We start from the raw sequence: 27166 nt of genomic DNA, 5'->3' as shown, positions 1-27166 counted from the left end.
GTTACTATGTTTTCTACATTTAATGCATGTTTGCATATTTTATGTTTTGAATTAATATGTTAAGAGTAATCTAACACTAAATTTATATATTGATCATAATTTAATGCCATATTTTACACATATTTTGAAAAGTTATGTGACTAAACAATAATTTGGGTAAGCAAGTATATGCATACATATATAGTACAAAGGCATTATATTTAGAGTCCACATTTCTACTGTTTTAATGGTCAACATAATACTGTTTAAAATTTAATGGTTTTAAAATATTATTCATAGTATGATAGTGAGGGTAATGCTTATTTCAAATATTCATGATATTTAGCGATGTTTAGTTTTAAAGCTACACAACCAATTGAGCTACCTTTATATTTCATTAGGCTAGAATCTTATAAAACAAAGAAACCCAGCTTAAATTATTAGATGTCTTTCAGAATTTATCCAGAACCTTTGCTGATCGTGAAGTATCACTATGAACACAAAAGAACAATGTAGGTTGAGAGATTCATTACAGCAAAGAATGATATGCCAGATATGTACGTTAACAAAATAAACTTTAAGCTTTCTTTCTTTTATATCTTGCATGAAGAAAGAGAAAGAAAATATTAACTTCAAAATTCCCTATTTTAAAAGTCATAAAATCCATGGAATTTGAAATTTACTGTATTATTTTAACCTATTATAATCTAAAAAATGTAATCTTATAAAGATTGTCAGTATTTAAGAATTAAAATAGAGCTCCAGATTATTTATACATTTTTGAAATTCAATTATCTCTATATGGTATTCAAACAAAAGATGTGCTTTACTATAAAGCAAGTGCTGATACTGTATATTTAAACTATTAATAATACTTAACATTATCTGAAATTACTCCTAGCCACGCCTCAATGAATGAATTGTTTCTGGATCCAGATTGCATGCACACATTTGTGTCGTTTTTTCGGAGGAACCATAATTTTAAAAATCTCAGAAAATGGTAGACATGAAAGAGCAAGTATCAAATATTTCTTACTTGAATATTTTCTTCAGAACCTTGGGTAAATTCTCTACTGTAAGAAGCATTATTTAGCAACAATACCCAAATAATGCAAGGATTTTTAAAAACATTTTTAAAGATTTATTTATTCAGAGAGAGAGAGAGAGAGAGAGAGAGAGGCAGAGACACAGGCAGAGGGAGAAGCAGGCTCCATGCAGGAAGCCCGACGTGGGACTCGATCCCAGGTCTCCAAGATCACATCCCGGGCTGCAGGCGGTGCTAAACCGCTGTGCCACCGGGGCTGCTCTTTTAAAAATATTTTTAAGGATGTATTGTTAAGAAACAATAACCAGAAAATAAGGACATGAGTTAGAAGATTGTGGAATAATGTCAGCCTTTTCCAATTCTGTTTATGAATATAAACCAAAAACATTGGGAGAACAAGAAATAAAATACAAACTGTATTTTGGAAAACTAGAAGAAAACAAAAACCACATGCAAAGTAAATTTTTCAAGAAAAGTTTCAGAAGGCGGTAAAAACCAGAGAGATGTCAAAAATATGAGGCTAAAAGAAAATTTTACAGCTTTAAATCATAAAAAGAGGCAGAAAAGTACATGTCAAGGCTAAATGGTATATCCACAGATGCAAACTCCAGATCCTTATTTGTAACGGGAAGAATGGAACGTCAAGGCTAACAGCAGGTACTTCCCAGATCTAGATGGAATCAAGCATTTATCAAGCCACATTTGCATGAATGAACCTCTCTTAGTGGCTGTGGGACACAAAATAAATTTTCCATTGTGAAAAATTCACAGCTTCTCTCTCCATTCGGTAGTGAGATATAACAGTTAAAGAAATTCACATTAAAACAAACAAACCCTGAGTTTTGGAGAATAGTTATATACTTTTGAAAACTATTGTGTGTGTTCATTTACAAAATGAACTTACTCTAAATCATTCTTCCAGAACACAAACATGCTCACCTTCTTCTAAGAAGACAATTAAATGGGAAAAAGAAAAATAAATAAGCAAAAATGGAGGGAAAATGGAATATTGACAGAAAATGCAAATGCTAAAGCACTAGTATTACCCTTCCCAAAATATTGCTACTCCCACGTCGGGCTCCCGGTGCATGGAGTCTGCTTCTCCCTCTGCCTGTGTCTCTGCCTCTCTCTCTCTCTCTCTCTCTCTGTGTGTGTGTGTGTCTGTGTCTCTCAGGAATAAATAAATAAAATCCTAAAAAAATAAAATGTATAAATTTAAAATTTTATTTTTATTTTTGTTTTATTTAAATTTTATTTTTATTTAAAAATTTAAGGAAAAGATGTACGATTCAAGATAAAGGAAGACAGGGTGACTTAAGTCTTAGCAGAGTGCAGGAAGGCTGTGGAAGGAACAATTAAAATATTACAAAAATAAAGGAACAATTTGGTATATAAGGAAAAACATGTACTGATAAAAACATAGCTGGAGAAATTTTCAAACGACAGCAAAAAGGAAGAATAATGCAGAACAAAACAAGAAGTTCTATAAAGTAACAAATATATGTCCCTGAGAAGTTCATACAACATCCCTACCAAAGTGTTTCCCAAAGAATAAAAACTTAAAAATGAAAAAGAAGAAATATTTACATTATAATGCAAGCATTTGAAAATTTTAAATCGTTTTAGAAATAGTTGAAAGAGCCAAGTATTTTTCAGCAAAAAAACTAATTTAGAATGATTTTCATAAAGAAATAACGTTTTATAAAAGTAATCGGGTTTCCATGTAAGGAATCCACTTGCAGTAAGGCAAAATACAATGTCGTTTATCGATAAAAAGGTCTCACTTCTGCAGTTGTCCAGGGCAGTGCCTGTCCAGTCCTGCTGAGCCAGGGCCAAACTTGCCAGGTTCAAACGTGTTATCACTATTGTAATGACTATTATTGCTATTAAGAGTTGCCTTAAAATAAATCAGGGCGACTTCGAGCTCCCTTTCTGTTTCCAGTATCGTGGTGTCCCTGATAGGGATGCAGGTGCAAGGATCACAAAGTTCTCCACTTTGACAGGTGGCTGACACAGGAAGGCCCGCAGGACCATCCTGCTCTCTGACCCTTTGCAGATGCGCGGGAACTGCCCTCGCATCCCCCGGCCCCAGCACAGGGCGCACAGATCTTACTGGTAAAGCAAAGTGTACCCCACAGAGGCTGGAGACAGCAAACTTCTCCCAGTCTATAAAAGTATTCCACTCTTTTTTTCTTATCTGGCCACTTGGTGTAGCAGTGAGTTGTGCATGTCTGTGTGTGTGTGTGTGTGGGGGGGGTATTTTATGGTTTCCTTCCTCTTATTTTGCAATTAACCATTTATCACTGAGCTGATAAAGAGAAACTTGTCTGTTTATTCAAAAACTAAGACCTGAATTTCCACTGCTCCATAAAGTGGTTGGTGAACATGTAACTTAAACCAGGTTTGCCCACATTTGCCTATAGAACTAGTATTTACCATGGAAGCACCACAGTGATGGCACCAACCCCGTGGAATCAGAAGACAAGGCTGTGCTGACACAGCTTTGGCATCTGGGTCACAGAATGTAGTAATTTGGAGAGGACTGTTCCAGAAGACTGTGATCCACACCCCAGAAGTAGGTTAAGTGCTTTAGTCCCAGTCACAATACAACGGCAAGTGAAAGGAGTGCTCGGGACCCTAAATATACTGTGGTTTAAGAAAAAGAATTCGGAGTCCCCTGGGTGGCTCAGTCGGATCAGCATCTGACTCTTGATTTCCGCTCAGGTCGTGACCTCAAGATCAGGAGATGGAGCCTGGCATCGGGCTCCCTGCTGGGGGGTGGGTTTTGCTTAAGATTCTCTCTCTCCCTCTACCTCTGCTCCTCTCTCATTCTCTCTCTCTAAGAATAATAATAATTTTTTAAAAAGAAAAATTCAAATATGGAGTGAAATCACTGCTTCTTTTGGAATCCACCATTCTCCTACTGGTTCAAGCATGTGTGAACACTGAGGCATGTTGGCAGAAAATTTTTTTCTCATAGTTCTACAGATTCAAAATCCAATATCAAGGTGCCAGCAGGCTGTTTTCTGATGTGGTGTCTCTGTCTTACAGACGACAGCCTTGCATGGTCTTTCCTCTCTTCCCCAGTGGGAAGACAAAGAAATACTTGGTGCCTCTTCCTGTTTCTTTTTTTTTTTTTAATTTTTATTTCTTTTCCCCCTCTTTCTGTTTCTATAAAGACATCAGCCAGCCCTATGGGGTCAGGGACCTACTGTTAGGACCTCATTCAACTTTCATTGCCTCCTTAAAGGCCTCTTCTCCCAATGCAGTCACATCAGTGGTTAGAGCTTCATCCAAGTTTGAAGTGGACACTATTTAGTATATACCAGTAGTGAACAATTTTTTTTTAAACGAACATGACCCTTGTATGATATGCTGTCAAGAAAAAGAAATTGTGGTGGGGAAGATGATGGCTTACTGGTTATGCCAGTAAGAAAAGATACTTACTGGTTACGCCTATGATATGGAGACATTAGAAAAGTACAATATGATTGCTGTATGGTCAGAGAAGCTGTCTAAAATGTCTAAAGGGTAAGCTGTGTGAAAGGGAAACATAAGTAATTATAAGTAACAAGTAAGTCATTGTAAAGAATATCAGAACTTACATCAAAGCCTAGTTATTAAGTCATGTTCGTATTAATATTATTTGTTAACAGATTGCATTTTATAATGCCAATGGAGAAATTTTTGCTTTATAATTTGTTCTACTTTGAAAACTATTTTTTTTTATGTGTGGAAACAGACATGGCCCATTCACACACATATTGGTGCTGTAGGAAAATTGTTTTTGATGCAAGCTTATCAAAGATTTTCAACTTGAAATTTAATATCTTAAGATTTTTCTTACTCAAATAACATCTAAATAAATAAATAACACCTATTATGATGTAAGAGTTTATGTTCAGATTTTACCACTTAATGAATAATTCTTTTTTTAATAAATTTCATTTGTTTATTCATGAGAGACACGGAGATAGAGACAGAGACACAGGCAGAAGGAGAAGCAGGCTCCCTGCTGAGAGCCTGATGTGGGACTCGATCCTGGGACCCTGGGATCACTACCTGAGACAAAGGCAGATGCTCAACTGCTGAGCCACCCAGGTGCCCTTGAATAATTCTTAAAATATTTCCCATTCAAGCACATTTGAGAGTTACACGAATACTCTGAAAGTGTGTCTGAAACAGTGTGACTGGCAGCGTAACAAGGGGAGAGAAAAAGTTGTCTAACTTTCTTTCAGATGAGACGATTATAATAGGATCACAATATGATGTTATAATATAATATAATTATGATTCCCATCCCGTTTAGAATAATCAGACATGCTCTGCGTGTTTGCCTTATTTTGATAAAATCCTTTTAACTATTTCCCTCTCGTAAATTGCTCAGATACAAGTAATACAATGTCTTATATGCTAGAAGTGAAGTATCTCTTTCCCTTTTCTGGTTAATTCCTTCCATTTCTTGAGCTTGCTTGATTTTCTTGAGAACCACGGACTCTTCCCAATACAGGTCATATATGACCGTTGCTGCTTTCAGTGAAAATTAGGTAGGGTTTATCCTTCTGCTGTAAGTCATGATACAAGTAATTCAACTTGAACACGTTCAGCTCTTTCCCCGCAGCTTATGTTAATACTCCAGCTGCTCTATGTTCATTTTCCTGCCTCTGCAACTCAACCACTATTACTTGTTACTTAAGCTTTTGATGCCAGGCAAGTAGTCATGGCCCTGAAGTATGAGCTCGTTGCAAAAAATAAGTTCAGTTAAAAGTACCGTGAACTTAGCACGAACTGATAAAAAGTGTGAAGTTTGCAAAGCATCCAATGTTCTTTGTCTTTGTTTATTAAGTGCTACATTCCCGGGGGACTGGCTTCTCCAGGGGTGACCAGCGATCTTAGTGAGTTCGTCTATATGGATAGAGTGAAATAATTGAGTATTTGATTCGGTTAAGTTGTTTACTACTGTACTTCAGCAACAAAAAGGGACTTCAAGAAGTCTAAGGTAGGTCTAACTTTGAGCTTCTAATGCTGTGTTAGTATGCCGTTTCTTTGAAATGCAAACTCAAGTGTCATCTAAGAAATCCATGTTCTTAGAATAAATGACTATATGTATCTCATTGCATTTAAATGTAAGTTAAATTAATAAGGAACTTGCTGGTCTGGGATTCTGGGGGGTTCCGTGAGCGAATGATGTCAGATAATTAATGGAACTATTGTCTGGCCAATAGTCATTTAGCCTTCGGAGGTGTAACGGGGCCTAGAGACCTTTTACCAGTGATGACCAAAGGGGACTCTACCAAGAACTTGGGCTGTTGGTACTCAGAACAATCACAGGTTCTCTTGAAAACGTACGCAATACTAGAGAAACTACCCATTCTGGAAAGTTCAAATCAAAAATGAAAACTAGGTTAATTTTGTCTTTGGCTCCCTTTCACCCCTCAGGGCCTGTCCTCCCTTGGCACACATATGGATTTTGATTATTTGTTCAGTTCATCCCTGTAAAGGCGTAACTGATAATTTTCTATTCTGCTTCACCGTGGCATGTTGTTAAGGGAATATAAATTTGGAGACTTCAAATCCAGAGGAACAAGGTTTTATGGTAAAATCGCAAGACCTGTCATGGAGTAGTTATGCCTGGCTGCACATCCCTCTCTACACACTCGCGTATTCCACCTATTTGTGAAGTCAAAGCTATTTCAGTTGCTTTTAAGAAAGCTATCCTGTAATAATAATAATAATGATAATAATAATAATATTGATATTAATACAAAAAACAACTGACATTTATTGAGCAATTCCCACTTGCTATTATTTATTCCAGTCCTTTTACTTCTATTAATTTATCTCTGCTCAAGATAACCGCATGATATGAGCACTGCTGCCATCCTCCTTATACATCTGGAAAAAAAAAAAAAAAAAAAAACATAAGCTATAGAGATGTTAAGCCAAATGGCGAGGTTACAGAACTGGGAAGAGGCAGATCCAGGATTCAAACAGTTCATGGTGCTCAGCCTGAGTACCTCCAGCTCCTTTAAATCCAGTTTACAGTAAGATCTTAGATACTCTGCCTCCAACCCTCTACCCGGTACTGTGATATAACCTTCGAATACACATATAAAATGTATTTGCGCTATATGTATTCATGAATTCGATTTGTCTTTATGTATTTATTTATGTCATTCTTTTGGGAAGGTATCACTGACCTAAAATTGTAAGATAATTAAGGTGTACCATGTGATGATTGGATGGATGCACAGCGTGAAAGGATCATCCCCATTGAATTAACACATCTATCACCTCACAAGCATATGTGCATGTGTCTACATATCTGTGTGTGTGTGTGTGTGTGTCTGTATCTCTCACTATATCTTGGGGAGCGCATTTAAGTTCTACTCTTTTAGTAAATCTCAATTATACAACATGGTGTTATCAATTATAGCCACTATGTTAAATCATCTGACCTTATTCATCTTTCAACTGAAAGTTCGTTTACCAACCTCTCCCTGTTTCCTCATTTCCCCGAGATAATTTTCTACTTTTTTTTTTTTTTTTTTTTTTTTTTTAGATTTCACATGTAAGTGATACCATGATACCAGCAGTCTTTTTCTCTGTTTGGCTTCCTTCACTTAGAATGATGCCTTCCAGGTTCAGGTCCATCCATGTTGTTGGAAATGGCAGGATTTCCTTCTTCTTTTTATTAATTTTTTAATGTTTTAAAAGATTGGTATGAATAAAATGTGTTAAAAGAAAGACATGAATAAAATTTTAAAAATATATTTTCTAAACAGCATTGTAGGTCTTCTAGTTTCTGTGGAATTATATGAAAACACAGAATAAACAGCCATATTTATATCATTGCACTTAAATGTAAATTAGACTAATACAGAACCTGCTGTTTTGGCTAATAACAAGTAAATTAGTGGGGCGAGTGGGTGGCTTAGCTGGTTAAGCATCTGCCTTTGGTTCAAGCCCTGATCTCAGTGTCCTGGGGTTGAGCCCTGTGTCGGGCTCCTTGGTCAGTGGAGAATCTGCTTCTCCTTTGCTCTCTCCCTCTGCCTCTCGCCCTGCTTATGCTTTCTCTCTCTCTCTGAAATAAATAAATAAAATCCTAAAACAACAACAACAACAAAAAAACACAACCAAGTAAATTAGAGTCATTATTGATAGTATTAACAAAGGAACTCAATAAATCCATGCATTTTTTGTTTTATCTACATTCTTGAAACTCAGTAGATAAGTAAATGACCTGAAAGTTCAGTTTCCTCCTTTATCAATACTAAAGTAAAGTGGAATTTAAAGTAGCTTTGAAACTTGAAACAGAATTAAATGGTGGGTAAGCAATTTTAGGCCATTGTAAGGACAAACAGAAAGCTGTTTCAAATGAAGAGATAGGGATGCCTGGGTGATTCAGTGGTTGGGCGTCTGCCTTTGGCTCAGGGTGTGACCCCAGGGTCCTGGTATCAAGTCCCACATCAGGCTCCCTGCATGGAGCCTGCATCTCCCTCTGCCTCTCTCTGTGTGACTCTCATGAATAAATAAATAAAATCTTAAAAAAAAAATTACCTATTCAAAAGTTAAAGAAATGCTTAGTCAGCATTTTGTGAGGGGTCATTGTGACTACAAATGAAATTTGTAGTTTCTTTGATTTGTTGATTTTTATTTAATTGAACAAATTGCTGGTTATTTTGATTCTAAACAGTTAAAACCCAAGATCCTATATTTAAAATAAGATAGAAATGCACTTTATAATTTCAGTGTAAACCTGGAATTAATAAATTGCATATATATTTTCTTTCCAAATAACTTTACTCATATTCAAAAGGTAAAACCATACACGATGTGTTCAATATTTTTTCTTTCTGTTTTTTCTTTTTAATTAGAGAGAGAGAGAGGGTGTGTGTGTGTGCTTGTGCAGTGGGGAGGGGTATACGGAGGGGGAGAGAGAATCTGAAATAGACTCCATGCCCAGCACCGAGCTCCATTTGGGGCTGGATCTCACAACCCTGAGATCATGAACCCAGATGAAATCAAGGGTCCAACACTCAACCAACTGAGCCACCCAGATGTCCCTCAATATTTTATTTCTAAAGTTATAAAGAGTAATCTATCTTCTGGAAGTGCCATACAAACATTAACTAGTGTTATTGTTTCTGTTATAGTTTATAATTTTGAATTAATTTGCTGAAATTTAAGTAGCAAATTATGAGAGAATGTGTTAGTATATAATCAATATTGGGATTGTAACCCTTTATTGTATATTTCCCAATGCTAATATTAATTTTTTTAGAAAATGTCATTTATATTTTATTTTACTTTTTTAAGATTTTTTATTATTTATTCATGAGAGACACACAGAGAGAGAGAGAGAGAGAGAAAGGGAGAGGGAGAAGCAGAGACACAGGCAGAGGGGGAAGCAGGCTCCATGCAGGGAGCCCCAGGTGGGACTCCATCCCGGCTCTCCAGGATCAGGCCCTGGGCTGAAGGCAGGCGCTAAACCGCTGAGACACCCAGGGATCCCGAAAATGTCATTTATTAATGCAAGTCACATTTCCTTTAATCTTCTATAGACTTGAGAGCGGCTTTATATTTCGGGATTGATATTGTATATATGCATATTACTTAATTATACATATATCTAATTAATCAAACTATTTTTTTTTCTCTAAGGATACTTGCATCATATATCCGTTTGTTTTTCCTTACCATGTGTCTTTTCTTTTTTCTCTTTTCTCTTTTTTTAAAAGATTTTTATTTGAGAGAGAGAGTGTGTGTAAGCAAGAGAACACAGGCAGGGGGTGCATCAGAGGGAGAGGGAGAAGCAGACTCCACACTAAGCAGGGAGCCCGATGCAGAACTCGATCCCAGGACCCTGAAATCATGACCTGAGCTGAAGGCAGATGCTTAACCAACCGAGCCACCCAGGTGCCCCCTTATCGTGTTTCTTTATTCAAAGTTTACTTCATGTGAAATTTTTACCTTATAGACATAGGAGTTAAGATGTTTGCAACTTGATGGTATTGCGTGCTTGCTAATTTAGTCCCATGATTGTTTTGCACAGGAAATTGTGTGTGCGGATACCTTGATTAGATTCACGTTCTCTGGCTAAGTTCTGAAAATTTATCATTGAAAAAGTAAATTTACATTTAAATGTTCTCCTGCTACAGCTACAAGTTAAATTCCAATTTAGCCCTGTCAACAAAAATTAAGCTTATATATACAAAAGTCTAATCTGATGGAGTGACGATCGGGTATGATGTATATGACTTTGAATTTTATGTTAGTTAATACTTTCTGAATAGGCAGATAATTATAAGTCACAGACTGAAGCTTCAGAACTTGAATGCTGTTACATAGAAAGTTCTAAATTGAGTTTCCCAATATGTGATGAAAAACTGCATTTGATTAGTTTGTGGATCAAGTGAAGTGTTTGAAGAGAGGAAGGAAAAGATTGGGAACGAAGGGAGTGAATAAAACGTGACTGACGGGACATCAGATTAATACTCCCAGCAAGTGGCCTACTTCCTGTTTTTTGGATATTATGAATTAAAATGTGTACTTTTTTGGATTGCTGTATCATCAAACCTTTCAGGGAGGGAAAGGCCTAAAATCATTACTTTGTTAAGTAATAATGTTAAGTACTCATAAAAAATGTACCCACAAGGGAACTCTTGTCTGTACTTTGCACACAAGAGAAGGCTGCAAAAAAGTGAGTAAATCTCTGTCCTTACAGAAAAGCCTTTTCTAAGAATTCAGTCAAAGGGAGGTCATTGAAGCGCATGTCCATTTGGCAGAGTGGTTGTGGTAAACTTTAGGCAACGGATTATCTACTCTAGGCACAAAAGGCAACAAACACCAAGGAACAAAAAGGATGATGCCCAAACAAACAAATTGTTAAAGGCATTTTTGAAATTTAAGTCCATAGAATATATTTGAGAAATTGCCTTTTTTGAACCGCATCGCCACGCTTAGATTTCTTGAAAGTTTGTTGGTTATTATTGGTTTTTGTTTTCTGAATCAAACGCTTATGCTGCAGTGATTTGAAATGTGTTGGAGGGAGTAAGAGTGGCTCAGGGGGACTGATGAATGTTGAGAGCCCATGAAAGCGTTCGGGCTGAAAATAATTTTTTCGGTGTGATGACTATGGTTATCCTGGTCAAGGTTCAGGGCACTTGGCTGGAGAAAGCACCGGGGATGTTAAATTGGAGCAGTGAATTAAAGAGGGAAAGTACATCCTGCCAGGAGATTAGGAGAGGATTTGTGAACTATTCTTAGATCTTAACTCTATCCAGGGCTCCGAAGGAGTAGGCTGTGGAGTATGTGCACCCCCCTTGGTAACTAAACTTCATCCTTGTCTTAAAATTGCACACAGAGTTGGAGTGTACATATCACCTTTCGTGATCAGAATACAAATTCTGCCTCCAACCTCCTCATTCAGTACACAATTTATTTTGTTGTTTGGTGGTGAGAATGTTTTCCATGTTTACAGTTTTTTGAGTTGACTATTCTCCTTGCCTTTGTGATTCTCATTCTCTTTTATGTGATTTTTAAAATGTTTACCTTAAAAGTTTTGGTGCTTCTTTCTTTCTACATGCCATATTTTTTTTTTTTAAAATGTATATGTGTCTGGGGGGAACGATCCTTTTTCCTTTCCTCTACTTTTCAAATTTGGACAAAAATCTTATTGTAGCCCATTTATACGTTTAAAGATGTAAAGACTTCATAAAGATGCAAAAAATTTTTTTAGCATATTTACGACACCGTATCCTTAAAATTGGAAAGTAAAACAGGAAAAAAATATGTAATTTGTTCGGAAAATGAAGACTCCAGCTAACACTCTTAGTTCTGTGGAGAGAAAAGTGCAACAGGACTGGGACCCTGCCACCCCTGGTGAGCACTAAAATGGAGACATTGGATGTATTCTTTGGGTAAAAGGGACATTCTTAGATAACATGGAATGATTTAGAAATGCTAAAATATTAAAGCATGCTAACAGCAAATAGTGGAGACAGAAAGAGTAGACATTTTTGAAGTAATGATTGAAAATTATAATTTGAGTGGTATAAGAGTGTTAATTATTAAACAAAACAAAGAGAGAATGAGATCAATCAAAAGGAAGGTAAATAAAGTAGACAGTAAATTAAAATGTAGAAATAAAATACACTGTGTGAATGAAGTACATGATGGAGCCTGAAGAAAATTAAGCCAGAAAATAACCCTCCCCCCAGAATAAACAGATACAATGTGGAGATAAAAATAGGCAGAATTTGAGGAAGCTGAAGATAAAGGATAGCTACTTGAGTACCTGTATTGAGTATTCTTCAAGAAAAAAGCACAATATTTAATATATAATGGAAAAGGAATTGCCTGAATGCAAATTGAAAATCTCACTATCACAGAAAAAAAGCTCGCATTTAAGCTGAAATCACATCAAATAAATCTTAGAAGAAATAAATTTAATGATGAAAATTAATAAAATATTCATTATTTCTGTAAAATCTGTAAAGTAAAACTACACTGGATGTACTTACGAAGTTAACTTTATTTGTATTCCGCTCTGTAATACAAATTTCCTGAACACAATAGGATTATGAAGCAACTTAGTTCCAAGAAAAACACATCTTCCTATTGATATTAAATATGAAAAAAAAACCCACCTGAAACCTAAGATACATCAATACAAATAACACAGATCTGACTGCTACAGCTTTCCTCTAGTCCTCTAGTGATGCATGTGTGCATTTATGTGATAGACCATGCCCGATGTCTTTGTTGTGTAACTTAGCAAGACTTTCTGTGTTCCAGGAAAAGACAGTAGATTGTGTGGTCAATGGCTAACCTAGTTGAAGTGGAAATACACTGTGGCCATGAAGAAAGCAGGCCTCTAATCACATCCTTATTGTACTAGGAACTAATCTATTTCTAATACCCTACCTTTAAAATATGTTAAATTTGTGAGCTCTTGTCTTTATGAAACTATATTTGCTACTATATAAAAATAAACTTTGTTATTTTTATTATGATTGATAATCTACTCTCATTATTTCATATGTCTCAAGGTCAATTCATTAGCATATACACTGAGACTTTAGTCACATAATAATGCATAATTGTCACTCCACCCTTGAATAGGTACAGTATTTGATGAAACCCCTGAAAGTGGTTGGAACCTGTCTTGCCCCTGCTCTTTTCTAGGATGCACTATATATGTGACTGTGACTTTCAAGGAAATTTGTTTGCCATTTACTGAATTTTTTTTAAAGTTAATTTCTAACTTCTTTCACTGATAAATGAAGAAAAATATTGCACCTTTTGAAATACACCAAATGGATTGAGTACGTAATTAAAAAACATTTTTCCCCTGTCAAAAAAAAAAAAGTCCAACTAAGCAATCTTTGACAATCCATCTAGATTGAATTATTAGTACGTATGATAAACCAACCTTGTGCACATCTCTGATTACTTTCTATGGATTTATTTCTAAATGTGCAGCTTTCAAATTGAAGCAGAAGGATGTAATAGTTTTCTCAATCTGAAGTTTACAAACAAATGTTATATAATGTTGATGAAAGCAACAATCCCTTACTTGGGTTCTTACGTGAGTGACGATATGAATGTTTTCTCAATGAATACTATGCTGGATATTGATTTAAGGTGATCATGAAATAGCATGGTAGTGACTAGAAACCATTAATACTGATCAAACGATATAACAAAATTATAGACATCTATGGTGGTCTTAGATATGCTAATAAAAATACATTTTTTTAAAGACTTGGAATGAAATATTCATAGTTTGGGGTTGTTGACTTATGAATATTTTTCTGTATGTTTGAACATCCTCATAATTCCTACAGTGTTTTTTTTAAGATTTCATTATTTTATTCATGAGAGACACAGAGAGAGGCAGAGACATAGGCAGAAAGAGAAGCAGGCTCCATGCAGGGAGCCCGATGTGGGACTCAATTCCAGGTACCAGGCTCACAGCCTGAGCTGAGGTCAGATGCTCAACCACTGAGTCACCCGGGCGTCCAAATTCCTACACTTCCAATGGCCTTCTTGTATTATATTATTTCCTGAAGTGGACCTCTAAAATAACTGTAATTCTATATTAGTGATATTATTGATATTGAAACCTCTAAATTTAAACAGTTTCTTAAATTAACTACATTTGTGCATTTCACTGTGTTCTGGTGTACTCTGCCCGACTTCAGGGAAAGTAGATATGTAGTATGCAAAGACATTCAATACCCAGAAAGAATAGGGTATCGGAACTTATTAAAGGTTGGAAAGTAGAATATGTCTCACTAATAAAATATATTAAAAATTAAATACCAGAGGTACAGAAGAAAAAAAAAGTTTATTTGGAGATACACTATCACTGTAGAAATTCAGTTTTAAAGATGGAATAAAAATTCAAGTAGAACTCACTACCTGCTACCTATTCTTCAAGATACTAGAATCTACACAGTTGGGAGTTGCCTAAAATATCGATGTGAATTAAAATAGTTGTTAATTGAGGCACCTGGGTAGCTCAGCGGGTGACCGTCTGCCTGCAGCTCAGGGTCCCCAGGGTCCCAGGATCAAATCCCACATCGGGCTCCACTCAGGGAGCCTGCTTCTCCCCCTGCCTGTGTCTCTGCCTCTCTGTGTGTGTGTTTCTCATGAATAAATAAATAAGTTCTTAAAAGAAATTAAAAACTAAAATAGTTGTAAATTCTCTTAGTGCTTATTCTCTATTCCTATAAATTGAGAGAAAATAAAATTTCATTAAAAACTCATTATACTATCCTCCTCACCTCCTGACCTCCTCACACCCCCACTCCCACCCCCCGCAAAAAACTCTTTACAATGTCTGTACCCTTTATATGTTAGGGAAATGCATATAGTTCAGTGCTTTACTATACACACAGACTTAAACAGCACTGCGACTTTATAAACATATCATAAAATTTTGAGGCTGTTTAAATGTTTTCTATTTTTGCTCATTAAAGTACTTATTTCAGTGCTTTTAGCTTTGTCTATTTCCTGTTTCCCTTCTCTTCCTTTTGGAATTAATGTTTTCCTACACCTTTAGAGTAAACTCTCAGACATTATTGAAGAAGTCTAACTGTCTAAATTATCCGGGATAGGGACAGTGTGTTTTATATAGTTGTATTCTCCAATGTGACTGTCTCATGTGTTTTGCATAGTAGGTGTTCAATAACTATTGATTAAATGCAGATAATTTGGGATCTATAAATTACATACAAATCTATTTCATACTTCCTACTTGAATGGAACTGATTAGGATATATTTCAAACAAGGCAGGTCAATTCCTTTTGTTCATTTGTAATCTCGTTGAAGTTAATAGACCCCATAAGTCACTCTCCGGGAGTAAGTAACTCAGTTGAAAAGACATATTAACTCTTTCAGTGCATAATGGAACCATTCGTATTTTAGAGATTGATTACTACTACAAGTCACTTAGGCACTGATGATCATATGTTTATTAAGGAAGTTTAGGATACTGACTGACACCTGAATTAATAAATTTCATGTTAATATACAGTGGAAGAGAAAATAAAAGTCAAGATTATACCAATAACCCAATATTCTTACTGAGGAAAAGCTGCCAATTTTAAAGGAACTTCTATGTCAAACCACTATTTCCTTATACAGCTTTTTAGAGTATGTGAAAAATATGCAAAATGTCCTTTTTTATCACTCAAGGAAAATATGGCTTCCTAATGAATAAGGCAGAAATTGAAGATATGATAGATGGCCTCTCCCCTGACCCTCCACCCCTCCACTCACAGAGGGTACTCTGTTCCAAGCAGTTAAGATGCTATTGGGATGTTTGTTTTAAAAAATAAGAGGGACAAAGGTAAGAACTTACTGTCTCCAAATTCTGCAATTTTACTTTCTTCCTTAAGAATATTTTCATTACATAATGTGACTCATAAAGGTGAAGCATACACATATCATATTGCATTTGCCTACGTGGGCAGAAGAAAATAAAAATTCTATAGTTTGTTTTTATGTAACTTTACTACTACATTCTTGATCTTATGATCCAAAATAAATACGAGCAAATGGACATTATCCCCTTATTGACTTAAAAGTCAATATGAAAACATCTATTTGCTATTCAAGCCCAATTATAGTGAGGAAATTTGATTTTGTTTTTTTCTCTCTCACGTCTCTTATAGAGCTAAATAAGAATGGAAAATAAAAGTTTGTACATTTAAGTTCTAGTCCTAGGATTCAGGAATACAAAAGTCACTTTTCTACCCTATCCCTGCCTGTATCTGTAAATGTTAGCAAGGCGGTAAAACTGTGGACCTTAGTTCTCCTCATACATAAAATTCAGGGATATCAAAGCAACTCATTTCTATGACATTCTATCTATCAGCCTTTTCCTGCAAATATTTTTCTGCTTATTTATTACAGATTCCATAATTTCTCATCTTAATAATTTTCCATATGACTAACTCATCTCTCTTAATTACCTCTTCTTTTTCACAATTGCATGTAAATAACCAACTCTGGATGAGTCAGTCATCTGTATTCTCCATGTGTGCATAGCAAGGAGCTGTAAAAATGTATAATTTAATTAATTTTAAATCAATTCCTATGTATCAGGCTCCTTTCAAGGCTCTAGGAAACAGAAATTAACAAAATATACTAAGATTCCTGCTTATATTCTAATGAGGGAAACAATGATAAATAAGATAAATTAGAAAAATTTATGGTAATAACGTTAAGTGCTAAGGAATAAAAGAAAAAGCAAGGAAAAAGAATAGAATTTGGGAATATGTTGAAAGAAGGTTTCATGAGAAGGCAAACATTTAGTAAGACCTGAAGGACGATCTAAAAGAAGTGAAGACATGATCCACACAGATATATGTAGGAAGAGCATTACTAGCAGATATGGAAGAGCAGTGCAAAATCCTAAGGGAAGATGGGGCTTGGCATGCTTTCAAGTTGCAAGAAGGCTAGCTTACTTAGACAAAGGATCAAGATAAATTATTACATGTCATTAAAGTCAGGGCAGGTAAGTGGGACACAAGGATCCTAGAGGTCATTTAAGAACACATGCACGCACACACATGTGATGCGATTGTTGGGACTAGTAGGTTTAAAATCTGTAGGGCAATCCAACATGCTGGAAACTCAGGTAGGGGTTGTTATGACAGTGGACCAAAAATGACCCATGTATGCTAGTGCTCAAATTGTTTATTTCTTCACAGAGGGCTGGGAAAGCTGGCCTTGAGATTTCAAAAGGTCATTCCACCATTCCTCAAACCATCTGCTCCAGGACGATGGGCACCATGGTAAAACCAGAGAATCACATGAGCACAGGCCTTTTGCCACACTTCTTCATTGTGAAGTGAGTTCCTGTAGCAGAAGCAGTGCCACTCTGACAGTGGATAAGGCATTCTGCATGTAGGCAAACAGTAGTCTTGACAGAAGCATTGCATGTAGGGAAGGTAAACCTGTATCCAGATTGAGAGACTTAGTTCAGTAAAAAGCCTCTTTTATGACGGAAACCATCCAACAATATTAACCTACAAATCTGGTAGCTGGCGGACTGCTCTGAGGAATGGTGCTGTAATGGGGGCTCAGTGTTGGTCTCCATTGCTGGCTGTTTGGTCATTCAGCAGTGGCTGTCGGGCCCGCCATTGATGAATGGAAGTCTATGTTACTGAGCCCATGCATAACCTCCCATCGTGGCCATTGTCCTTTTGAGCCCATTGGGCAATAATACAATGGTCTGGAGAGAGGGGCTGACTGGTATCCCCAAATTGCATCACCCTATAAAATTAATTATTAAAATCCCCCTCTTCTGAGGTCACACTTTGGTGAGCATTGACATGGGATAGAAATAACTTCTCATTTTTTTGCCCATTTTGAGACGTGTTTCCACATACTTCTTCCCTAGACCTTCTTGTCATCTCTAATTATTTTCCTTCCAACTCCCTGATCATCCAGCCAAATCATTTGGCCCGAATCCATGAATCAGTATGCAATTGCTCATCTGACTGTTTTCTCCTTGCTAGTAAAATGAAAAATCATGTGCACTGCTCAAAGCTCTGCCCACTGGGAGGGTTTTCCTTTTTCACTGTCCTTCAAGGGATGTCACAGGAAGTGAGTTTATGGTGCTGGAGCTCTCCACTTTCAGGTGGTACCTGCTTATCACACAGAACCACCTGGAAACCACTGCCAAGTTTTCTTTTCCTCAGTCAGCAGACTGTAGGGAACTCCCCTTGAGACTATAGGTGCAAGCTGGGAGAGAGAAGGTAATGCAGCAGGAATGAGGATCTTGGACATTAGGCCACTTTCTCGGTAATTCGCTTGTGCCTTCAGGGCCTGCTGTATGTAGTCCAGGCTTGTGTGATTCCCCTCGTATTTGATGAAATGCTGCTGTGCATGCCCAACTTTATCGCTAATTGTGTCAGATGGCATCCAATTGATAATGCTCAGATCACAGGGTAACTGGGGCTCAGGATTAATATTTTATTCTGTACTAAGGCCCAGAGGACCAAAGTTGTTTCTCAAAAGAAGAGTAATTGTCTTCAGATAATGAGGTCCGACTTTGCCTCCCAAATACTAAGGGTACATGCTGTGATTCAACCACAAGGGCTAATGCTTCATGTTATATATGTACTATATTACATTTGGACAACAAACAAATGTGGCCAAATACAAACAATAAGCAAATGCGTGTAAAAGGTATTTCAGATTATCTTGTACTACTGCTGCACCTTCTTAGTTTGAATTTATCTCAACATATTTCATTTGTTTTCTCTGCTGATTTCTCTCCCACATGAGATTACTATTTACTTTGAACTTGGTCCTCTTCCTTAAACATAGTAAACACATAACATATGTGTGCTAAATCCTTGGAAATAAAGTGATTTAGAAGAGTTGAAATTTCATTTAAAGAAGGCTGTATGCTTATCCTTTCACAGTAATGTATTAAAAGATGCTTTTCTGATAGTTATTCTTTGATTTATAAAAATAATATTTTTTCATCTAAGCTATGACATCAAAATTTGTTGTGTTTGGCAGGGGTTTGTGTTTAAACTCTTAGTTTACAATTTTTTAAAATTTTTTTTCTAAAATGGACTGATTCTTTCCTTCTCATATTAAGGAAATTTAACAGAGCTAGAGAGACACTTTAGTACTGTGAAATAATTTGTTTCTGTTTTGTCCCCATTCTTTCTCCCACTTTTCCAACAGGACTTTGATGATTTTTCTGGACTACAGTTTTGATATTACTTAAATCCAGTATTTCCAAAGTGACATTTTTAATTTTTAATAATGTCTGGGGAGGATCAGATAATTTGAGAATCTTGAGACAGAATCATCAAATGGTTACTGTTTATTGGAATTTACTCCTTTTAAGGGAGCTTTCCACTAAACTAAATCTCTCCACATTGGTGAGAAATAAACATCTGTATTTCCAATGCAGGGTATACATAAATTTGGACCAACTTAGTTTTCTAATTAAAGTAAGTAATCAAAAACTTCATTTGGTTAAAAAAAAGGCTCTTATAGCTCAAGAAATGCTGAATTTTGTCTTTATGGTGTAGAAATTGCTTGTCTCAATTCCAAGCTCTGTTTTGCACATTAGAAAGCATTAGATAATTGATTCACAAGTCATAGCTGAGCTAAACTTGGGAAGGCACTGAGGAATATTTGAAACAATTAAATTGAGCAGAAATTGTAATCTCAATGTAAAAATTAAAATATAATTGGGCAGCTTTCTATAAGAATATTAATCTCTAAATTTAGAATAAAAAACCATCCTTGAAATAAAACTCAGACATCACTTAGTATCTTCCCATAGGAGTAGCTTATTGTACCAATTAGTTCATTGGATTAGGGAACAACTCAAATGTCAATAAATGCCTTGAGCACCATTACAAATAAAAGAAATTAAAATCTGCATTTGTTCCATGGTATTTTTAGTTTGAATATGATATTAGTTTTTTTAATTCTTTAAATGATTAATAGTTCTTTAAAGGATTCAGACCTGCTATGACTTCGTTGACTTCCATACTATTTACCAGGATTTCAGGATACTTGAAAAATAGTATTTATCTTAATACAGTCACATATAGTAAAAAGTCTGCCAATATGTCTAACATACACGGTTGTCCTATTCCCATAAACATTTTTTGTTTTTGGTAAATGTCCATTTTGGTATGTAATCTGAAAGTATTTGTTTTAAGTTTACAATGTAACTGGAGATTATTATGCACTTTTTAAATATTTAATCACTTCTAAGTAAAATTAATATTATTTAAATTTTGCATTTGAGGGTAAATAGTTCTCATTAAACTTGCTAATATCATATCCTTTCAGTTAAGCCATTGTAATTGAATTATTATAAATAGTTATTGCAATTATTATAGTGCATATTTTTCTATATAAGAACTAGTTAGTTGTCTAAAAATTCCAGTACTAAACAAATAAAGGTTTCAGTAAGTTTTTTTTTATATCCACACTACTGTAAACATTATACCTTTAATAAATAAATGCACACCTTTACACATTTATGATCAAGTTTTTTTTAGTAAAGTTTGTTTATTTGTTTTTTCAATCATCTCTACACCCAACGTGGGGCTCCAACTCACAACCCAGAGATCAAGAGTTGCATGCTCTTCCCACAGCCAGCCAGGTGCCCCTGATCAAGATTTTTTTGTTATCAAATCTATTACTTCAGTGTTGCTTCATATTTTGAAAATATCCTCAGTGTTAGACAAACTGTTCATTAATACTGTATTTAACATAGGTTTTAATTAATTTTCAGGCCAGCCAATATGTAGAAATGTGTGTTTTCACTATCTTTAAAAAATTGCATTCATTGATATATATTAAGAAATATATTGATAGATATTAAGAAAAATACCTATAGTGAGTCTGCACTTTCTAATTTCAACTTTTTGTCTACTAATGTGTGCACATCCTAAAGTGATTACAAGGTATTTTTCATATACTTAGCTGAATGTAGATATACAAGTGTTTAAGGATATTTTCTTTATGAAAGAATCCATGTAATTAGACTCATTTTGTGTCATGATCTGTGTTCTTAATAAAATGCTCTATAGCTACTATAAAAGCTTTCTCTCTCAATTATAAAATTAATTAAGTCTTATTTTTTTGAGAAAGGGAGGATATGTGGATGGCAAGTACAAAGTTAAGTGAATAATGTCTACACTTTACTGTAGATTAAAGCATTGCTTATCTACTAAACTGAGTGTTTTGGTTTGTATCATTCAATTTTTAGAATTATTGTGTATAATGTAGCAAATATGTATTGACAGCCTGGTATGTTATTAATCAAATCTAATGTACATGTACATATATGGGAAAATAGGGTAATCAAAAATATGTTTTATACTTTTTTATGCTTTATGCTTTTGTTTGAGTGCCTGGTTGGTTGAGAAGTGGAGATTATTGTGAGGAAGACTGAGAGAACATCAAGAAAGGTGAGTGAGTGTGGGGAGGCACTGCACAAGAGTAAACTTTCATGGTTTGAGCATGTAAAATTTATGCACCTATTAGGAATTTAAGTTACAGAAATATTGACTAGATGTAGAAAGTAAAGTCAAGGCTGAGGAATCCATCTAAGTAAAATTTGCATTTGTAAGATTGTATATAGCATTTTAAATCCAGGAAATTAGGTGAGATTTCTTAAACATAATTTATAGATAGGGAATATAAAGAGGTCTCAGACAACACATTCAGAAGTTCCAGAGGAGACATGAAGAAAAGATAATGACAGCCCAGTCATGTTGGAGTATAAGATGTTCCAAAGGAAAGGGGAAAATGTGCCTGAATAAAGATGTTATGATCCCCTCTTGTCAAATTTTGCGGAAATCAAAAGTCTGATAAGAACAGAGCAATGGCATTTGCATTTTGCAGAATGAAGGTCATGTGTACCTTCTACAATGGGAGATTCATCATAATGGAAAGAAAAAGCTCGAAATATTTTGAGGATATGATATATATATATATACACACACATTATCTCTATATATAGAGATACCTCTATATATCTCATACACACACACACACACACACACACACACAAATATATATATATATAAAATGATGACAAAAGAAAAGTTTCTTTAGAAGATAGGAAGTGAAATAGAGCAAAAAATAGATCAGTATTCCAGGAGATTTAGGACAATAGCATTTTTTTTTTTCAGAAATTCTCCCAAACAAAGCATGTGTTAACATTTATCTCCAGGTTTTCCAATTTCTCTTATTTTGAGGAAGTGGTGTTCTATAATTCCCTCCTGTTGTCATTGCTCAACATTCCTTTTAATCCAGCATTCAGTTGTTTTAGTAAAAAAGTTGTTTAGGTCATCTAATCTGGTCCATAGTCTGTTTCCTTGTGTAAAGTTTTATTGGAACACAGCTCACCATTTCTTTAAGTGATCTCTATACTTGCTTTCATTCTATAGCAGTAGAGTTGAGAAGTTATAACAGAGACCTTAAACCTACAAAACCTAAAATATTTTCCAGATATATTTTTATAGGAAGCGATTGCCAGCCCCTGATCAACTTATCCAATTGCTGTAAATTAAGTCCTTCTTTACTTCATCTTTATTTGTCAATATTTCAAGTGTCATCCAGAAGACTCAACAGGGAGAATTCTATTAAGTTCCAATGTATTGAAACACTTTTTAAATAAATCTGATGGTGGATTTATATTCATTTATGCCATTGTATTAAATCTGGTTGCAAGGACACAAAATTAAAATACTAGTTATGTTGATGAAAGTAAAAAAACAAAAATGAAGTTAAAAATCATTGCCATTTTTAATGAAACTATGTTATCAAAGATTTAAATCTAAATATAAGATTATTGAAGATAACTTTTTTCTTCATCTGAATTTCAGAATATAATAATTGCTAGCAGATTCTGAAATTATATGGAATGGAAAGACCTTCAAATTAAGCACTTTATATTCTGCTGCTTAAATAATTACTTACCTGATGGTTATCGAATTTTGATCTGCACTACAAGTCACAAGAAGTAGTGTCTGAGTTAAGAAATACACACATACAAACACACGCACACATGCACACACACCCCTATTCTGTGCCTTTGAGAAACAGGAACAAAGAAGCTTAGAGCAATAAACAAAAGATCCTGTGGTCAGTTTGTTCCTTTTGAATTTATGAGTTTTTAATATCTCAAAGCATCTCCCTGGAGAACTAGAAATATCAAATCAAAAGTTCTATGGAAAGAAGATAAAAGGAAATTTATTAACTGCTGAACAAGAGTGTAAATAGGTTTAAGCAGGCGGTCACTAGACTTTCTATTACTAAAACTATTTCTTTAACATTCTAGAAATTTCTATTCCTCTTGTACATATTACTTTTGAAATAATGCTGTGAAAAGAAAAAAAAACAGAAAATGTTAATTTTAAAAAATCAAAAAGATAAAAATTAGCTGAATTCCTAAAAAGAAATTAAATATAACTATTGATATTACTGACATTATTAGAAAGATTTTTTTATTAGAAAGATTATAAAAAAAATACTGCCTGTAATTATCCAGGACACATCTTTTAAAATTTAGAGAAAATACATTTTTATAAGCAAAATGTAAGTTACCAAAATCAATCCACAAAGAGGCAGAAACTTTAACATCCAAATAATGCAACAGAGACTGGAAAGACTTACTGAAACAAAGACACCAGAACTACATGCTTTACAACTGAGAAAAGATGTCTTTCCCAAGATTATTTAAATGATTTCAGAGCATATGAAAATGAAAACTTCCCTCTATTATTTTTACACATTAGAATAATATTAATTCTAAAACTTTTAAAAAGTCATATATGTGACTACCATGTATGTATGTTTGTGTGTGTGTGTGTGTGTGAGTATTCAACTCCTTTCTTCCTAAAAACTTATTTGTTACTTTTTGTAACACTTGTTTTGTAAGGCTCCTTTTACTAATTTAGAATAAAACTCATTAATAGATAAACTATGCCTATGTATACCAAAAATCAATATAATGTTTTAATTACAATATAAGGAATAAAGGTAATTAATAAATAATATATACATAATTAGCAAAAATTTACTAGAAAGCAACGTTTGATGTATATGTTCAGATTTAGAGGTCTGTGCCTACAGACTATTTACTCAAACATTCCTATTGGTGTTAGTAAAGGGATTTTAGGAAACGATTGCCAATTTTTAGTTTTAACTAAAAAAATTAATCTTTTCTCAATTCTTTGAAAAATTGATTTATTTAATACCTCCTCCACCTCCGAACAACTAAAATAGAGGATATGCATTTTAGAAATGAGGTGTAAAATGTAGGTTGAATCATTTCAACAGCTATTCTAATAAAATGTCTAAATTAAACTAAAACAGAACAGTTTACCAAATGATAAAGACTATTCGCAATATCAACAGAAAGAAATACAACAGTGAAATTCTGAAGTCATTTTCAAGATTATGTGGAATAAACATTGACATGTACTCTTACCTTGTTGTTAATACTGAAATGAATTTCTGAGAATTTAGTAAAATTATACAATAACAAATAAAAATATCTTTACATGCTGAGATACAGAAATTTTAAGAGATTTTTAAAAATTTACTAGAATCAATAAAGTAATTTGATAAAGTGGCTGAATGCAAGACAAAGACACACAAATCAATATTTTATTCTTGTTCTGGCAATCATCAACTTGAAACAGAAGTGGAAAATAAACTCCATTCCAAATAGTCATAAAAACTATCAATTTGACAATAAAAGTACATAGCATTAGTAATCATCAGACATAAATTTTATTGACACATGTAAGCCAAAGGATAAGCAGATGGAAGACTAGTAATAATGGAATTTTGGTAATTTGGGGGTTAAGTGTAAATCTACTCTTACAGTGGCAATAATAAAATGAACATACACAAGATACAAAGCTAAATTTGAGTAGAAAAATGTGAAACATTAAGTATCAGCAGAAAGTACAAGTATATAGTACAAATATATGATTGAGTTACAAATAATTAAATGACTTCTCGGAAACTCAAGAGGGAATTAGTTTGGATTCATAGACCCCTACTTATTTATCGTCCAGTCAGTATTATGAACACACTTAGGTTCTTAGCCTGATAAACGTGCTTCATTTTGCAATGATGTTTCATTGCGTAAAATCTATTGCTACCATCTGTTTCTCATGACAGAAAAAAAAAGAAAAAAGAAAAAAGCTGATTGCTTAGTGTCTGTGATGTTATGGAAATGATGCCTACATTCAGTTCTATAATAGACTAAATGACTTACAAGTTTTCCATCCCTGTCAACATTATACATTCTAAATTATGTTTCTCTGTGTTGCTTGGGATCTTGATATACACACAAGATACCAGGAAAAGAAGTCTAAGTTTTCAAAATTATTGATAGTATTTTTTAAAATAATTTTAAAAACCCAAAAACTTAACATTCCCGACTTGAGAATGATAATTCTGGACAGTTTTTGATTGAAAGAAATCTGAAATCCACACTTTAGGCAGTTAATGACACAAGATTGAGGAGGGATGAAGCCAGTGCTGGCCATAACCTTGGTGTCACCTCAAATGGTTAAGAGCCACATCTTGAAAGACAACAGAGCCAGAGAGGCATGGCCTCAGAGCTGGCTTCAAAGCCATGAGGGGACCTTCAAGAGCTGAGCATGTACACAAAGGGTACAACTTGTCCTTAATTACCTTTAAGGTCACAACCAAAGCTCATTAGACCCTCATGAATATGAACATACAATACATAATAAATAAAAACATGAATATACAATACATAAATAAAAACAATTATACCAAAATGCATCACTCGTAGGCACATATGCAGAGGCCAAAATGTGGTATAACCACCAGCTGTTGATGGGAAATGTCAATCAAAGCTAGATTTGCATATACACAAACCTGGCAGCTAGAACTGCTCTGGGCCATTGCTCTGCTTTCACCCTTGAAAGTGCAACAGATGGAAGAGGCCAACAAAGATCCTGATTTTGGGTCCCTTTAAGTTATATTTGAGAAATTGTTATTGATGGTGTTAGGAAAATTACCACAGCATCACCAGGAGGATGGGTGGGGGGCGGGTGGATGGTGAGTAACTTCAATACAACCACAGACGAAATAGTAAAGAACTCGATTAAATGAATCTAGCAGCTTAAATTTCATGAGTAAATGAATAAGCACCACAAATGAGGAAGATTTATCCTCTTAATCAGCCGGTTCCTCCTTGCAGCATTTGTTGTAGTCTACAAGTGGACTGACATGCTTATCCAAATCAAATATATGAGACAGAGCAATATCCAACCAATGTTTGTCAGACTGTATTTCTGAGGGGAAGGAAAGAGAAATAAAATTTAGTAAAATCAGTAAGGTTATTTTAGCGTATGCTAGAAATCCTGAAGATGGTTCTGTATTTAATAAAAATTGCCTATTTTTATATGGCCAGAGAAAAAGCTATAGCTATTGCTGAGTGAATGCACTTCTATTAATAAGTACTTTAGAAAGTGGGCCCATAGTCCCATAGCCTATGAAACTTCTAATGAGTTTCTTAGAAAAGATAAGACTACTCCTTCAGAAGCCTGAATTAAAAATGGTTACTCTGATTTTATATTCATTTTCAAATGAATGAATTTGAAAGATAAAACACCAACTATTGGAATATTCTGTTATTACTTCACATCTATAAAATTGTAGATTTGGAAAAGATCCAAGGAAATATTCTTTAAACACTGTCAATAATAAGAATTTAAAACATGTCTCCAGGAGATTAGAGTTGCCTCAGTGGTAGTGGATGATTTGTCTTTGTGGGAGATCTGGACTTGGCAACTTGAGTGGGAATTTACAAATAACCGGATTCAAACTCCTTTCCTGAATAAAGAAAATACACATTTGCCTTTGTACACATAGACAATTTTAAATAGAATTCTTAGGAGTCATGGAGTGCTGCATATATTTAGGTTTTTTTAAAAGTAAACTTTCTTACTCTACGTCCATTTATTAACCAATTACTTTGAACACCACCTATACACTAAAGCATTCCAATACCAATTTTCCTCTTGAGTCTAGGCTCATATTTAGAATATTAGTGTCTTCATGTCTGAAAGGCATCTCAAATT

This window comes from Nyctereutes procyonoides, unplaced genomic scaffold, assembly GCF_905146905.1.
Source record: "Nyctereutes procyonoides isolate TBG_1078 unplaced genomic scaffold, NYPRO_anot_genome, whole genome shotgun sequence".
NCBI classification, from domain to species: domain Eukaryota; kingdom Metazoa; phylum Chordata; class Mammalia; order Carnivora; family Canidae; genus Nyctereutes; species Nyctereutes procyonoides.
This window is presented reverse-complemented; position numbering follows the sequence as displayed.